Below are 17,504 nucleotides of genomic sequence, written 5' to 3'. Positions count from 1 at the left end.
GAAGTGCCTTATGTGTAACAAGTTCAAGGAGAAAATATCTGGAGGGAGAAAGCTCCTGTAATCGGAGAGGAGAGCGCATACAATCGGCGTGATCCCCACCGCGGAAGCCCCGGACTCCCCGAGTGTCCTGTCCCGCCGGTGGCCCGATAAGGTCGCCAAAGAGAAGGCCCTTCCGTTCAGCCAAAACTCACTGCTCGATGCTTGTTTGTTGAAAAGCAGAGCCTTGGGATTTTAGGGATTAGAGGGACTCTGAAGCCTCTCCCACCCGGCCACCTTTAAAAGAATGAGGTAACTAGAACTCTCGGGTGGTCAAAGAACATATCCGATGGGGCCTGGTATCAGACGTGGCCCAGAAGGGGGGTGTCTGGACTCTCAGCGTCACTGCCCCATGTTCAGGGCGCGGGTATCTAAGTATCTCCCGACCCAGCACCCGGCAGGTCTGTAGTCAACTGCTGAGTTCTCAGGAACCACAGCGATTTCTGCTTCTTTTAGTTTTTTACTGCTCGAACTGCACCAGGGGAGGGAAGAACAAGTTCCCGTTCGAGTCCATCGGCTATCCTCGACGTTACCACTTTTTTATGAGAGTTGGGTCAGAAAGAACAAACGTTCCGACCGCTGTCTGCAGCGTGACCTGGAGATGATCTCTGGCCTTGGTCCTTGGTGCATGCCTTGCCCCTGGTCCCTTGGGAAGCAGCACCGGGAGAGCTGGAAAGCCAGGCCGTGGCGGGGGCAGGCCCCGGGGTAGGGCCGCCTGCAGGGGGGCTCCGGGGAGGGGGACCCTGGGACAGGCAGCTGCCAGCAGCGGGGACCCAGCTGCCGGCCCCGAGCACCCTGCACCCGGAGGCTGGGGACCCCTGGGGGCCTGCCTTCTGCACCTGTCAGGGTGGCGGCCACCAGCTGACAGCGGGGTGCGATCTACGGAAATGGGGGAGACGGTGCCCAGGGAAGCTGACACCCCTGAATCCCAGGTGTCATCCGAGGAATGAAGAGACTCTGATAGAATCGTGTCACTTGGGAACAAGAGAAATGAGATAGGAAGTGGGGGCGCTCAGTGGCTGGGGGGCATCCTGAACTAGAAGGAAGCTGTGAGGAGTGCCCACGGGGCCGAGGCCCTAGCAGACACCTGTGGCCAGTAGCCCAGCCCGGCCCGTGGCCCACGGAGGCTGCTGCTCCTGCCCAGGCAGGCCCAGGTGGCCCAGGTGGCCCGCGGCCCAACAGCTGCTCTGCTGCCTGCGGCCCACCTGACGGGCCGCAGCCACTGCGATGACATGCAGAGGGACCCGGCGCACACAGGCATGCCGGCGACCTCGAGGGCACAACTATAGGACCAAAAGCCCTCACACACACACACACACACACACACACACACACACACACAGGCCCAAGGGAAGAGATGCCAGCCACCTGCTGCTGCCGGCGGTGCGGAGGGTGAAGACGCTGCCTTATGTGGCTCTGAATTCTCCACTCGGAGCCGACGTTGGCCTCAGTTGCTGCTCACAGGACGTGGCCCAGGCCAGGCCGCTCTGAGCTGTGGGCCACCGTTGGGGAGGACCTGGCCGCAGAAAGGAGCCACCGCACGCCTGAGCCCAGTGGCCTCTGCAGGGCGGGCCTCTGCCTGCCTCTGGCGCTGAGGGACCGGGGGCCATCCGTGCTCCTGCACCAGGGGCACCCCACCTGGACCCCGCAGGGCAGCCCCAGGGGTGCGAGGCCTGCCCAAGCCCCACATCCCCATGCACATCCACCCTAGTCATGGTGTTCTGAACAAACTGTGCCAAGAGCGAGCAAGAGGAAAGCACGAAGCTCTGCTTTGCTGTGAAGTTGAGCGGACACAGTGGCGCCTCCGGACTTGCAGGTGTGCGGCCCTGAGGCCCACGGGGAACAGAGGCTCCCCCAGAGGCTTTGCTCGGGCCACACGCCAGGGGAGGCAGATGGAGACAGAGAAAGCCGGGGGCCTCCCTCCTCCTCCAACAGGCCCAAGCCAGGAACTGCTGCAGCGGAGCTGCCTGAGGACATCCGGGGGACCCGTCCCTGGGGCCCCAAGTCGGAGGAGATGCTGGCCCAGAGCGACAAGTGGGTGGTCTTAGGTGAATCACGTCCAGCACTCGGGTATTGTCGAGGTTTACATGTCCAGGTGTGCTCGTGTGTTGTGCCCTTGAGTGGTCGGTAAGGGTGTTTCAGAATAGACGGTGGGTGACAGGCCTCCACCCCCAGGAAGGCGGGAGCAGAGAGGCTCGGTCCCCAGGCGTGTGGCCTCAGGGCTGGGTCCCTGCTGCCTGCGACTCCGTGGTGTCCTCAACGGGAGCCACCAGTGAAGGGCTTACAAGCTGGGAGGGAACAGGGCTCGAGGTGCTAAGCCCCCGCAAGTGACAGCTGCTCCGGGGATTAGATTCTGTGCAAACGATGCTCCATTACAGAGCCGTAGGCCACGTACCACAAAACATTCAGGGTGTTCCTTTATTTTTTTTTTAATTTTTTAAATTTTTAAAATTTTTAAAATTAAAAAATTTTTTTTATTCATGATAGAGAGAGAGAGAGAGAGAGACAGACAGAGACACAGGCAGAGGGAGGAGCAGGCTCCATGCAGAGAGCCCAACGTGGGACTCGGTCCCAGGACTCCAGGATCACACCCTGGGCTGAAGGCAGGCACTAAACCCCTGAGCCACCCAGGGATCCCCCCAGGGTGCTCCTTTAATGCCAATATATACATATATATACATATATATATACTATATATATATATATATATATATATATATATATACACACACACACACAAAACGGGGGCTGTGGGTGTCACACTGTTTCCTAAGACTGAAAGCAAAGGACTTCCATGCATCAGAGTCGCTTTTTCTCTGTGGCTCAAACTAAATGTGAGGTGGAATGGAAAACACAAAAGTAATTTATTCGATGGCCTTGGGTTGCCACCGCAGGCCCCTCCCCGCGCCTGTAGTTCAGCGACAGTATTTGCTGCGCTTCTGTGGACACTGCCCTGACATGTGTCACCCAGTTTCACCCTCCAACCCAGGAATTGAAGTGCGAGGAAAGAAAGCGCTTGGGGCGAGCGTCCTCTTGGCAGAGGGCTCTGTCTTCCCTGAACGTCCTCCCGCCGACAAGCCTGCAATTCCGCTCCTGAGCGCTGCCCGCACGTGGTCCGCACGTGGTCCGCACGTGGTCGGGGCGACGGCAGCGACGGCAGCGTGTCCTGGCTCGGCTCCGGGCCGGCTCTGTGGTGTGCCTTGGGGGGGGGAATGTAGCTGGAGAGAGGTTGGAGAGAATGCGGGGGGGGGGGGGGGCGGAGGGAAGGAGGGAGGGGGGAGGGGGGCCTGATCGGCGCCCTGCAGGCCCTGGGGATGGAGGCCGCCTCCAGCGAGGTCCCTGGGGGCCCGAGCGGCCTGAGGCTCTAGGCCCAGCCCGTGCCCACCTGTACGGCCGCCCGCATCTGGGCGGAGGAGCCCCCCCCCCCCCCCCCCCCCCCCCGGGCTCCAGGTTGCCCCGGGGCAGAAGCAGTGCGTGTTCCAGAGAGCAGCCTTCGGAGACCCGGAGACCCGAGGGCACCGCGAGGGCGGTGGGCGGCTCCTACGGCCTCCACTGTGTCCGGCTGCAACGTGCATGTCTGGGCCACCCCGATGCCTCGCAGATGCCACGTGCCATGCCACAGTCGCCTCCCTGCGGCCGGAGGGAGGCCTCCCCTGTCGCCGACCCGGGCTTCCCACCCCTCCCCCTGGCAGGCACGGCCTCTGCCTGCGGTGCTCGCCTCCTGAGCCCCCCCCACCATGGGCCGCAGCTCCTGACCCCTGCAACACGGGGCTCACTCACCCCTGGCTGCCCGCCCCCCCTGTAGGCCGCAGCTTCTGACCCCTGCACCCGGGGACTCACCTGGGTCCCCCCCCAGGCCGCAGCTCCTGACCTCTGTACCATGGGGCTCACCCCGGGCCACCCCCTCACCCCACATAGGCCCTAGCTCCTGACCCCTGCACTGCAGGGCTCACCCCTGGCTGGGCCTCCTTACAGGCCATGGTTGCCACGCAGCCGCTTACTGTTGTCCTGGGAAAGGTGCCGTGAGTACCCTGAGTTCCAGAAAAAATTACTCCCTGTCTGGATTTCGTCCTGATGATGAGGGTCAGTTTTTGTTGCCTAAATGAGGAGAGACCTTTCAGTTTAATAGAACCTTCTATTCCCCTGGCAGGGAGGGTACAGCCAAGGCCCCAGCCTGGAGACGACGCTATTATGGGAAATTCTGCTATTATCTGGTGAGGAGCCAGACAGTGATGCTGGCCAGGGCTCTGCGGGCAGGGGACACAACCCCAACCCCAGGATGTGTACCTGGGCCTGAGAAGTGAGCTTGTCCGGAGATGGCACAGGCCTCTGCAGCCGGCAGTGCACGCACCGCCTAGATGGGCCGCCCCAGGGGATCCCTGGGTGGCTCAGCGGTTTGGCACCTGCCTTTGGCCCAGGGTGCGATCCGGGAGCCCGGGATCGAGTCCCACGTCAGGCTCCCGGCATGGAGCCTGCTTCTCCCTCCTCCTGTGTCTCTGCCTCCCTCTCTCTCTCTCTATGTATATCATAAATAAATAAATAAATCTTTAAAAAAAAAAAAAGAAATTATAGATGGGCCACCCCAAAGGGCCGCGGGTAGCTCCAGGCCCGCCTGCTGCTACACCTCCCACAGGCCTGCAGTACAAACACTGAACAGGGTGGTCAGGTCATTAAGGGCCCTTCTGCCCTGGATGCTCCCTGGGGGCCGTTCACGTGACACACAGAAATTGGCCAAAGATGCATTTTGTGTGAGGCACGGTCGGAGTTCTTAGAGCCACAGATGGCAACCCCTTCACCACCCTTGTGCCTCTGCCGCGCAGCTACCCTCCTTTCCGTTTAGCTGTAACTGGTTATTCCAACAGGTCTCAGACTTTTGGGAATGTCTAGACCAAAAGCAGACAGCGTAAAGTCATGTGGTCCCAGTGGCAGGCCACCTCCTCCAAGAACCTCGCCCTGTGCTCAGCTCCACTCGTGTGCCTCTGGCTGCTTAGGGCCCTTGGGGGAATCCCTTCTGAGCCTGGAAGAGGCGTCTGACCTCAGTGGTTTGGGGCTCTCCTTATAGTGTGCAGTGGCTTTCGTGTGCCTACGTATTGCCCAAACAGGGACATTTTGGACAGTGAAAGGGGCTCTCTTGTTAGGCCAGGATAACAGACAAAAAACAGAGTTCTCTCAAGCAGAGTGGGACATGGGATCAGTTAACTTGACACCTTCTGCAGTCTGAGCGGCCAGTTCCAGGACAACCAGAACAACCCCTCTAAATACCCTGTCACGGGGGCTGAAACTCCACCGTCCTACATAACGACGTTTCTTTGTAGAGACTTCCAGCTCCTTCGCTCTCTGCGGCTTCTGCCTTGTAAAGCCGAGCCCTCAGTTACGACTGATTTCCTACTAGTTCTCTGTCCTGGCAGAGTGGCCCTAACAAACCCAAGCGCGCACTTGACCGCATACATTGCAAACTTAGGGCTGCACGTCCCAGGACGGCTTTCAGCCCTGCCTGGAAATCTTACATTTTCTTAGTCGTGTGCTTCACAGCATCAAGGACAAGAGGTCTCATCCTTTCTCTTCACACCTCCCGTGCCTCCCATCCTCTGTCTCTACCGACGATCTTTACGCATCTTGTGCTAAGAAAGCAGAAGGAATCAGAAGAGCGCTCTCAGTTTTCCGCTTTCCCTCCATTTCCAGCACTGCCTCTTCGGGGCAGGCCGCAGACATTTCTGGCCTAGGCTGCTGCAGGCCCCCCTAAGCGGCAGTGTCCTTCCTGTCGCCCCGCCGGGTTCAGCCTCAGCCCGAGATCCTGCAAAGGCGCGCCCCTGGCTAATGCCCTGCACCGCCACGGCCCATGGAGGTGCTCCCCGCCTTTGACGTCACCAGTCACCAGCTCTTGGGACCCTCCAGATGGGAGCCTGGCTGTCTCCGCCACGACCTCCGACGGCCCGTGACCTCGGTGCGGCCCCTGGCCTCCCAGCGCCCGGGTGGCAGCTGCAGCCACCTGCCGGCGCCGAGCCCGCCAGAAACGGACGAGAGTCATGCTGGGCCCTGCTTGCGTGACCCCGGGGCTACCCTGGGCCCTCGGGCGGCGTCCTCCACGCCCGGCTCGGCTCTAGCTGCACCGCACAACCCTCCGCCCAGCCAGCCCGCCCGCCCGCCCCGCAGCCCCGCCCCGCAGCCCCGCCCCGGCCCCGCCCCAGCCCCGCCCCGGCCCCGCCCCCGCAGCTCCGCAGGCCCCGGCCCCGCCCCCAGGAAGCCGGCCCCGCCCCTCGCGGGGAGGCTGCGCCATCGAGGACTCGGTGCTCGACTACCGGGCGGATCGACGGCATCGGCGCTCCCGGCGGGCGGAAGTGAGGGCGCGGGCGGGGGGCGGCCCCGGGTCGGTCCGCGAGGAGCGCCGGCGCGTTGCGGTGGGGGCGTCGGGGCGGCCGCGGCGCCAGGTACGTGCTGCCTAAGGGCCCCCGCGGCTGGGGTGAGGGCGGGGGCGGGGGCGGGGGCGGGGCGGGGCGGCTCCCGGAGGGCGGGGGTGGTGCGCGCCGCGGGGCCCGCCTCCTGCGCTGCTGCGGGGCCCGGACCCTGAGCCCGAGGGCGCGGCGCCCTGTGTCCCCCCCCGGCCCGGGCAGCTGCTGGAGGAGGGGGGCCCGACCCGCCAACGGCCGGGCACCCGCTGGACCCCGGAGCCACCCCCACCCGCCCCGGGCACCTGCTGGAGGCCCACAGCCCTACCCCCCACCCCCGACCTGCCCCAGGCACCTGCTGGAGGCCCGGAGCCCCACCCGGGCACCTGCTGGACCCTGGAGCCCCTCCCCCACCCGCCCCGGGCACCTGCTGGACCCCGGAGCCCCTCCCCCACCCGCCCCGGGCACCTGCTGGACCCCGGAGCCCCTCCCCCACCCGGGCACCTGCTGGACCCCGGAGCCCCCCCCACCGGGCACCTGCTGGACCCCGGAGCCCCTCCCCCACCCGGGCACCTGCTGGACCCCGGAGCCCCTCCCCCACCCGGGCACCTGCTGGACCCCGGAGCCCCTCCCCCACCCGGGCACCTGCTGGACCCCGGAGCCCCTCCCCCCACCCGGGCACCTGCTGGACCCCGGAGCCCTTCCCCCACCCGCCCCGGGCACCTGCTGGACCCCGGAGCCCCTCCCCGCCCCCGGGCACCTGCTGGACCCCGGAGGCCCCCCCCCACCCGGGCACCTGCTGGACCCCGGAGCCCCTCCGCCACCCGCCCCGGGCACCTGCCGGCCTGGAGCCCTGACCCACTGCCCCTCGAGTACCGGTGGTCGCCGTCCCCATCCCCTCGTGCCGCGCAGTCGTTACCGTGCCAGGTGGGAGAATTTATTGGCGGAGAGCGGGTGTGAAGCCGGGTTGCTTAGTTGCTCAGATGGCATCGCGTACAGGTGCACCGAGCCTCGTCTGGGCGCCTTTGTTCGCTGCTCTAAGCGTTCACGTTTACTGCCTGATTTAATCCTCTCAAGAGGTAGCTGCTCTCATGTCCCCACTTTACAGATGGGGAAGCGGAGCCCGCAAGGTGACGAAGCTGGTGTGTAGTTCCGCAGCCTCCTGACTTCCTTTGAGACCATCCCCGAGTCTCCAGGCCTGCACAGCCAAGCACGGGGTCATCTCTTAGGGAAGCCTGTGACGCTTTACTCGGTATCCTAGGATTTTGTGAATAGCTGTCCAAGAAACAGTTCTTGAAAAGCTTGTCTTTAAACGGAAATACACTATTCTTAATTGGTAATTAAGAATTATAATTATGAGAATTATAATTATATGGATCTCAATTGTGAGAAAGTTTCTTCTTTTTTTAATAATTCTGAGTAAATTTATAAGGAGAATTTTTTTTTTTTAAGATGTTATTTATTCATGAGAGACACAGAGAGAGAGGCAGAGACCCAGGCAGAGGGAGAAGCAGGCTCCATTCAGGGAGCCCGATGCAGGACTCGATCCCGGGTCTCCAGGATCAGGCCCTGGACCGAAGGCAGGTGCTAAACTGCTGAGCCCCCCGGGCTGCCCTATAAGGAGAACTTTTAAAAATACTTAAGAATGAGCCACAGCTCAGTTAAATCCTTGGGATGCGCTATGTTGAAAAACTAGTTCTACCTGAGGTTGTGTGGCTCAGTCTTCTAATATATAATAATATTTTATTTATAAAAGCATATTTTGGCCAGGCTTTGTGTCACTGCCTCTACTAACAAAGAAACTAGAAGCCAAAAGTTTCCTGAGGATCATCTGTGGGTTAAAAGTTGTTAACTCAAGGGGTCGTAATAGAGGATGATGTGTGCTTGCTACTCAGATGTTCTCTTCTGTTTACACAGCAGAGAAGCAGAGGATCCCCCAGCGTAATTTGGAATGACTCTTGGAGGTTTCAGAAATTTCTTTTTTTTTTTTTCATATCAAACATTTGATTGTACTGAATATAATTTTGGACTATTACTTTTGAAAAGATGATTATTAACCTGCTTAGCTAAATTTTCATTCATCCCTTTAATATTTGCGAGCCTGTTATGTATGAATCTTAATGGGAAATGAAATTGGCGTTCAAAAAATTTTGCAGAGGCATTCTTCTAATAAAGGACTTTGGATGATTTCTAGTGTCCTGGCAGGATAAGGCCAGTTTTATAGTTAGTCTTTTAAGTACTTTTTCCACCCATTTTTCGATTTATTCATCTTTACGTAGCCAGGATCCTAGTGCAGCACCTACCGCACTGCAGGAGCATAAACGTTTTACTGAGTGGAGGAGTTTTAGGCCAGTGTCGAGTAGAGAGGATTTTGAAATCGACGGGCATGGGAACGAACGTTGATCAGTCTGCTAAGCAGAAGGCTAGGACGGTGAGGAGCGTGTCCACGGATCTCCTGGAGCGCCTGGTGAAACTGCACGGTAGTCGTGTGGTTATTATCACATGGTTCAGTGTATGTTTATGTTAATTTAAAATAATTATTCTCGATACAAACACACAAACTTAAAGTAATTGCAGGGAAATATGACTCCCAAAGCTCTGTGACACCCATAGTCCTCCTTGGCCCTCAGTGTGAAAGTTACGGCATCAAAGCCACCATTGACTGGTCTGTGAGCTACCACCCACCTGCTACGCAGCTCGGGCTCCGCCTCTGGTCCTCAGTGTCCTCTTTCCTGTAACCACGTTATCTGTACGAGCTCTTCCCTGGTTTGAACGCTTCTAGCTCAGTGATTCCTGCAGCCAGCTAGCACTGTTATATCCATGTGTTGTCCTAGGGGCTATAGCTGTTATTGGTATTTACATAATCTGTCAAAAGGCTAAGTAAGTTCTGGCTGGACGGGGGTTAGCCTTGGTCATTTTTCGTCTCCCAGTTTTACATATGCCTGGCACATTAGAAATAAAATATTAGGCTAGATTCAGAGGGGCAGTTTTGTGCTCTCGATTGAACAATAGCTAAGAACTTGACTATATATCAAGTGTCCGTACAGCAGGAATTCAGATGGGGGAAGTTTCTGTTGGAGTTGGGACAGAGGTCAGTCCTTGATGGGAGGATCTGGCCCTTCGTGGGGAGGGCACAGGAATATCTGGGTGGTACACCAAAAACAAAGGCCCACAGGCTGGTAAGTAAGTGCGTTTTGGATTATGGAGTGCCTTGGGGGTAGGGCAGAGGAGTTCGGAACTGATTTTTTATGCATTTCACCCCCCAGGAGAACTGTATTAGACTTGCTCAAAAGCTTCATGAGCATTCTTTAACTTGATTCTGTCGGGAACGTTTAAGATGACCAGCTGGATGTGGTGCATCCCAGTCTTGATTTCTGGTTTTGATTTTAATCATTCCTTCTACTTACGTTTCCTTTTTAAGTCTGGGAGCCAGTCGTGGAAAAAACAGTGGACACTGGGGTTTAGGAAACGTGGAATGTGGTTAATTAGAGGGGAAGCTGCATAAGGTGGATCCAAGCAGGCCCCTAGTGGTGCCTGGCACCAAGCGGGCATTCAGTAGTCCTTGTGCAACGACCAGCGGGTTCTCCCATTGCTACTTGCTGGCTGTGCTGCCGTTGGCAAGGTTGGCTCATAGTTTCATCCGTGAGGTTTGATGAAATTTTTGAGGCCTTTCCCACTTGATATTGGCGGGTGTATGATTTTTAACTTCCATTCTTTTATAATTTTACTGAAAGACAAGACAAGACTAAAAGTCAGGAATATTTGGTTTTAGTTTAATTTTAATGAAATCCCCATGTGATTGACATGATGTGTATCTGGATAAATGAGAGTCTCAGCAGGAATCAGAATTCATGCCAGATGGTTCACATAAGGAGGTTTTAATAAAGGGACTACTTGGCGGAGGTGTGGGCGAGGTTAGGTGACAAATAAGGGGTAGTGAGGCCCAGAGAGAAACCGACCAGTGGGAGGAGCAAGAGGACAAACTGCAGCCTGCTGGGAGCTGGGGCTGCAGCGAGGGGTGTGGCTGCTGCCAGAGGCTTCCGGGGTGGGGTGGGGTGGGGGGCAGGACTGTGGCGCCCCCACCCCAAAAGAGTCCACTGCCGACTCTCTCTCTCCTTCCTAGCAGATTTCTTAGATAGTTGTTGATACTCCGTTTCTAACTCATCCCACTGCTTTCTGGTTTCAGTACCCATGATTCTATTGAAGGTTAAGGGCATCCATGACCTCCTTGTTACAAAATCTTGTTCTTATCATTTCCCCAATATAGTGCCTGGGACATAGCAAGTCTTAATAAATATTTGTTTTGACTGAACGAACAATCTGAGGGTTCCCCTATTCCAGATTTCAGTTTATCTATGTCTTTAACAAGGAATCCGGCACTGTACTCTCTTGAGATGCTAGGTGACCAATCTCTGTATAGATCCCAAATCTTCTTGATGACTAAACAAAGATAGAAATCAATTTTATTTGTTAATGACTCCTTCAGTATTGGCTATATGATTTTTCTGAAAAACCAAACACCAGGACTTTTTTTTTTCTGAAAAATTATGTTTTCTAAGATATCAAGAACTAATGTTTTGTTCACCCAATGCAAACCTAATAAACAGGGAATGGTAAGGGACATGAGTACAACTGGCAGTAGATGGAATGAATAATGCTGTGCTTTTACATGAACTACTCTTCCTTCTTTAATGAAGTAGTATATCCTCTTTGAAATTGTTGTTTTTGTTTCTGTTTTGGTAGAGTGATAGAAAAGGGGGTAGATTTGCACTGGCCTATTTCATTTTCCGTATGTCATCAATATCTGCTGGCCTGAGTTAGAGAACCAGCCGCCTTTAGGCCTAACAGCTTTTGGCTTTGAGTTGTAGTGAAGGTAGTTGTCCTTTGGCAAGACTTAGCCTGCTAAGACAAGAGATTTTATAGTTTGTGGAAAATAAAGAAGGATACTTTTAATTAATTATGCATTTTTTAAAAAAGATTTTATTTATTCATGAGAGACACACAGAGAGAGGCAGAGACACAGGCAGAGGGAGAAGCAGGCTCCCTATAGGGAGCTGGATGCAGGACTCGATCTCAGGACCCCGGGATCACGCCCTGAGCCGAAGGCAGACACTCAACCACTGAGCCACCCAGGCACCCCAAGAAGGAGATTTTTAATTAACTCTTTTAATGAAGATGAAATCCAGTGCTTGTTTTAGATTAGCTGGGTACTCAAGTATTTATGTAATAGATCAGTTATGTGGGAGCTCTGGAGAGCCAAATTGTCAGGCTTATATACTTATATACTATCTTGCTTCCAGTCTTCTCTCTTAGTCCTTTCTGTACATTCCTTCCCTTTTAATCCCAAACATTATAGCAGGAGTGAAGGTATTTTTCATGTATATATACACACATATATATATGTGTATGTATATATAAAATAGGTATTTTCCATATATATGAGATATTGTAAAGTGCCATTTATCATTTGTATTTTTAAAATCATTGTTTTTTTTTCCCCAAATGAATTAAAGCATAAAAACTTATGTCTAAACTTAAAAGCATGGTTATGTTTAAATTATATTTTGTTTGTGAGTGATGAAGGAAAGAAGAGCTGGGAAAACAGGGATGCTTTATTTATTTATTTGTTCAGTCCATCCTTTCTGCAGATGTCCCTTCTGAGACCAGTGAGTCTTAGCACAATGTATACCCTACATATCCTTTCAGATTTGTGCATGACTATATTTTTGTTGACCACGGTTTTGAGATACAGCAGGAGAGAGATGATTAATTTAGAAAGCTGGATGGAAGAGTTCGTGACCCTGTCTCTGAGACTCGTCCCACCCTGTGCCCTTAGATGGTAAAATGTGTGGCTGTGCTGAGATAACTTGACCTTGACCCTGCACAGGAAAAGTAGAGTCTGAGTTTACAGAAAACTGAAGGAAATAAATTACCATTCTTTAAAACCCTTTTCCAATATCTCTAGGAGGTCCCTCTGGGGTTAGCACAGCCCAACCCCAAGAGGCAAGTCTGTTCTAGGATAGGTTGAACCTGACTCAAGGCGGATGTGATGAATTCTACATTTGGTTCTGTTGCTGGGTGGCCTGAGAGTCTAGTTGAGTGTAATTTTATTGTTGAAATGCTCTAGGCATCTCTGCAATGAGATTTTTCTGGAGTCCTTTGGATCCATGATGGCTCTGGACAGGATAAGTCTACATGGTGCTGCTTAAATGTTAGTATGCGCAGAATTGGCTGAAATGTAGGTGGGGTTGGGTTGGGGTCTTGAGATTCTGTTTGTGATTTGTTCCTTGGTGATGCTAGTTTGAGTAGCGTGGGGAGGGGTGGAGTTTGGGGGAGGTTCTTTCTTTTCCTTTTTTTTTTTTTTTGGCTATTATTTTTTATAGAAGACTTTCACTTTTCTGTGGCCTGATCTAGGAAAATAGTGCTTTAACATCAGGCTTTCCTTGGCCTATTTGGTGAAGGTTCTCCAAGTCTTAAGTGTTATCAGAAGTTTTGCTACTCCAACTCTTGGTCTTCTCCCTTTAGCTGGGCTGAGCCAAGCCTCTCGGGACTGGACAGAGCAAGATACCGGATTACTTGTTTTCTTCACATTTCTTGGTAGCTACTAAAATCAGCAAAATTCTTCTTTAATAATCAGTAAAAAAAAGTTAATAATTGTAAAGCTAGTTTTGTGTTTCCATTTTTGTTTCTTTTTTCCTAATATTACTGCTACTAGTTATTTTTTTTAATGTATTTTTAGCCTGAAGTTATGTAAAAAGCTTTTATTCCACCAGTAAATATTTTGGTACATTAAAGGTTGTGTCACAATGAAATATGGGAAAATCATAAAATTAGAATTTTCTGACCTTTGTTGCAGAAGCACTTCATGCTCTGCGCTTCGTTAAAGGAAAAGAGGCAGATGGGTTAAAAGTAATAAAATATAAATCTGAAAGAAAATGCATTTATTGTGCCCAAGTTCAAAAAGGGTGCTGCCTGTGTTCTCTAGGGTTTTGATGGATTCTTGTCTCACGTTTAGATCTTTCATCCATTTTGAGTGTATCTTGGTGTCTGGTGTAAGAGAATGATCTAGTTTCATTCCTCTGCACGTGGCTGTCCAATGTTCCCAGCACCATGTATTGGAGAGACTGTCCTTTTCCCAGTGGAGAGTCTTTCCTGCTTTGTGGAATATTAGTTGACCATAGAGTTGAGGGCCCACTTCTGGGTTCTCTTTTCTGTTCCACTGATCTGTGTGTCTGTGTCTGTGCCAGGACCACACCTGTGTTGATGACCACAGCTCTGTAGCACAACCTGAAATCTGCCCTTGTGATGCCTCCAGCTATGGTTTTCTTTTTTAATATTCCCCTGGCTATTCGGGGTCTTTTCTGATTCCACGCAAATCTTCAGATGATTATACTGCATGTTGGTAGGTGGAACTCCAATAGAAAAATGCACACGTGAAAACAGGGAAATGCATTCACTTAAGTATCTGTGGCACACACATTCCAAGAGAAGGTGGCCCTTGTCTTTGTTGTGAGGAGCTTTGCTGTCCTAGTGCAGTGTCCTCCTTGACCTGTGCTGGGTGGGGGGTTAATCGATGTTAAATGCGTGCTTTGTTAGTCCCTGTGTAAGGCCCCCCCCTCCCCCGCGGTGACAGCTGGGGGACCTTGCGTGCGAGCCCGGGCTCGGCCCCGCGGGCCTGTGTGGTCCGGGTGTGTGGTCCTCGCCCCGCCCGCCGCCGCCACCGCCGCCGCCGCCGCCGCCGCCTCAGCCCGAGCCCCGGCCCCAGCCCCAGCCCCAGCCCCGGCCCCGGCCCCGGCCCGGCCCCGGCCCCGGCCCCAGCCCCAGGCGCGGCCTTGCTGGGCTCCGAGCGGCGGGCGGGGCTGCCGGGGGCTGCAGGGGGGCTGCTGGGGAGGGGGGGCTGCTGGGGGCTCCTCGGGCTGTCCCCCCCCCCCCGCCGCTCCCCGCAGCTGCAGGGCTCGCAGCAGTCCCTGGGGGGAGGGGTCCTGGGGCTGCTGGGGGCTCCCCCTCCCCCCCCGGGCTCCGAGGCTCCGAGGCTGGGGCGGGGCAGCACACACCCAAGAGCCGGCCGAGTAGACGTGTCCAGAGGGGGAGGCTGACACCGAATCCGCGTGAAATCAGTGAAACGCCGCCCGCGTCGGAGGGTCTGGGGGTCCCGGGTCAGCGCAGGCCGTGCCCCGGGGTCCCCGCAGGAGCCCGCGCCTCCGCCGCCTGCGTCCTGCGTCCTGCGTCCTGCCTCCTCCCTGTGCCTCTCCTGAACGAACAAATAAAATGTCAAGAAAACAAATAAGCCGAGAGCCCGGGAGGGGGTCGCGCGCCGGCGGCCTGGACCACCTCCCGGACCAGAGGCCCCGTCGCAGGGCCCCGCGGAGGCCGCTCGGCGCCCCGGGTGGGCGGGGAGACCCGATGCGATGTGCGGGTCCGGGCCGGCCTTCCTCTGGGTCCCTTCCTGCAGAGCCGCACTCGCATCCCGACTTTACTCTCCTCCCCCTCGGAACACTCGTGCTGAGCCGGCCACGCACTCCGTCACCGTCACCGTCACCGTCACCGAAGCCAACACCGACCTGTCCCCTTCCCGCCCCCTGCGGTTTGCACCGTTGACCTCCATCACCTCCCGCAGCGGAGCTGCTGCCACGGGCAGGTTGTCCAGGACCGGGAAGCCGAGGCCCGATGCTTTCCAGGAGCGCTCATACGGGCAGCTCCCCGAGGCTCCACTACGTGCATTATTTTTCGCTATTTCATTACTTTTAAGCCTGAGTTTCAGTAAATGGGCTCAGTGTCCGTCACCGGGAAGGTTCAGTCTTCCCTGCGTGGGCCAAGGTCTCCTTTGGTCTCCTTTGATCTTAAATCACAAGACTTTAGGAATTTAAGTAGTGTCAATTGCTTTTTCTTTTTTTCTTTTTTTTTCTTAAGTGCTATCATTCTTGTCTTTCCTCTTGTGTCCATTTTTGGGGGTTCTCTGCAGTGAAAATGATAATCTAACACTCTCAGGAATTCAGTAGCAAAATTAGTCTATTGACAACGTTGTGCAACCATCACTACTATCTAACCCTGGAACGTTTTTCTCCAAAAGGAAACCTTGAACCCACTATCAACCCTTTGCCATTCCCCTTCCTCCGGGTATCTCTAACCTACTTTGACTTCACGGGTTTACTTATTCTGAACTTTATACAAATGCAGTCATATACTGCGTAACGTTTATGTTGTTTATGGCAGAATATGTGCGTAGTGTCAGTCATTATGTCGTACCTGACAAGGGAAAATTCTATAGAGAGAACACTGTTAAGTGATGGGTATGGTCAAATAAACATTACAAATAGGATGAACTTATGTTTCAGAAACTCAAATATTAAACAGGAACTGTGAAATGTTCTAGGCTTGTGTTTGGTAGAAATGCCATGTGTGTACTGTCTGTCAGTCACCCAGGCCTTCCTTGCAGCAGTCAGCAGCGACCTATTCCAGCCTGCCGTGAATTGACCAATGTCATTGCTAACGGGCTTTTGAAATTTGATCTAGAACTCTAAAAGGATAAATCTTGATTGAACCAGATCCCTCCAGTCCCGTCTTTGCTTTTATCAGGCTAAATCCTCCAGGAATGAACAATGAACAGGAAAAAAGAGTAGGATTTTGCTCTAAGTAACTGAAGTGGCAATTGGCCTCAACAGCAGTTGATGCTCTTTCAAGGGCAGAGAAACTGTCGAGCTACAGCCCTTTGCAGCATTTTAAAAATAGCATTTTTAAATGCATATTGGTTGAATACAAGTTCATCTTTAAATCTAAGACAAAAATTCTCTTCACTTGGACTTTTCATTATTTAGAATCGAAAAGTGAAATCTTTTTACATATTTTCAGTTCTGCTCTTTTTTTTTTTAAGATTTTATTTATTCATGAGAGATACAGAGAGAGAGAGACAGAGAGAGAGAGAAAGGCAGAGACACAGGCTGAGGGAGAAGCAGGCTCTGTGCAGGGAGCCTGACGCAGGACTCGATCCCAGGACTCTGGGATCACACCCTGGGCCCAAGGCAGCGCTAAACCACTGAGCCACCCGGGCTGCCCCTGCTCTTCTTTCTTATGTATGGATTTGGACAATTGAAAAGTCAAACTTAAGTCAGTTTTGGCTTGGTTTTCACAGAAATGAAAGATGGTTGAAAAATATGTATTTTGGGGCACATGGGTGGCTCAGTGGTTGAGCCTCTGCCTTTGGCTCAGGTCCTGATCCTGGGGTCTTGGGATCAAGTTCCGCATTGAGCTCCCTGCCTGCTTCTCCCTCTGCCTGTGTCTCTGCCTCTGTCTGTGTCTCTCATGAATAAATAAACGAAATCATTAAAAAAAATTAAAAAAAGAAAAACGTGTTTTTCTAGGGCAAAGAATTATGAAAGGTACAACGAGTGCTCGCTTTGGCAGTACATACACTAAAATATGAAAGGTGCAACAAATTTTGATAGACATTTAAAATATTTTTTGGAAAAGGATACATATTAAAGGTCTGACCCTACATATTAAAATTTTTGATTTTCAGGCAATTCTTTATGGAAGAGGTTAATATCAAGCTTTTCACCTCTGGGGCCTTACAATTAGAGACCATATTTGAACTTGACTTACTGTCATCTAGAGGAGACCCATAGAAGAGTTATTCTGCTCAGATCTTTGTGGTTAATTTGGGTTCCTCTGATTATTTTCTGTGGTATGAACAAATGACTTGTCTTTATAGTTAGTTAGCACTTTGTAGAGTATTAAGAGGAGCTGTCACAGGTTGAGTAAACTTTTAGGTTATTGTTAGAAGACTCCATTTCTATAATAGTTTTTGGTGATTACTACTGTAGCATGGATTTATTGGTTTATATTTGATCTTAGTCTAAAGGCTAACAAACAGATTTACCGGTTTGAAAAATAGTATATGGGACATGGTACAGATTGAAGGAATGGTGTCTCGAAGACCACATCTCAGTGGTTTCTCATAGCTGGGATTCCACACGGCCTGAGGTTTGCTGCTGTCATTGAAGAGCCAAAAGAAGAGAGTTCCCAGTGAGCTCATGTTGTTCCCAGGTCTGTTCAGCCCAGCTACTGTGTTCCTGAGTGTCTGCT

General features: G+C 53.1%; 1 protein-coding gene and 1 long non-coding RNA gene across 7 annotated transcripts in view; one reads left to right on the top strand and one right to left on the bottom strand.

Moving 5' to 3' along the window:
- Window positions 1–6,343: 6,343 nt before the first annotated feature.
- The window catches only part of EXOC2 (exocyst complex component 2), a 225,168-nt gene continuing 214,007 nt past the window's right edge, over window positions 6,344–17,504 (top strand). For 4 of the 6 annotated variants that reach the window (XM_049105967.1, XM_049105966.1, XM_049105968.1 and 1 more), the window contains exon 1: window positions 6,344–6,464. The gene's annotated coding sequence lies outside the window, so the exon portion shown is untranslated. Of the gene's footprint in view, window positions 6,465–7,212; window positions 7,350–7,377; window positions 7,502–17,504 lie in introns of those variants that run through there. The other 2 variants (XM_049105962.1, XM_049105963.1) reach the window with 2 other exon arrangements.
- LOC125754384 (uncharacterized) lies at window positions 11,860–14,796 on the bottom strand. The gene is made up of 2 exons (XR_007408398.1): window positions 14,477–14,796; window positions 11,860–13,976 (listed from the first exon to the last, which is right to left on the bottom strand). It is a non-coding gene; the product is annotated as an uncharacterized LOC125754384 (long non-coding RNA).

Source organism: Canis lupus, chromosome 35 (assembly GCF_003254725.2).
Source record: "Canis lupus dingo isolate Sandy chromosome 35, ASM325472v2, whole genome shotgun sequence".
In the NCBI taxonomy this organism is placed as follows: Eukaryota; Metazoa; Chordata; class Mammalia; order Carnivora; family Canidae; genus Canis; species Canis lupus.
Note: the sequence above shows the minus strand (reverse complement) of the source record. Positions and strands in the feature narration are given on the sequence as shown.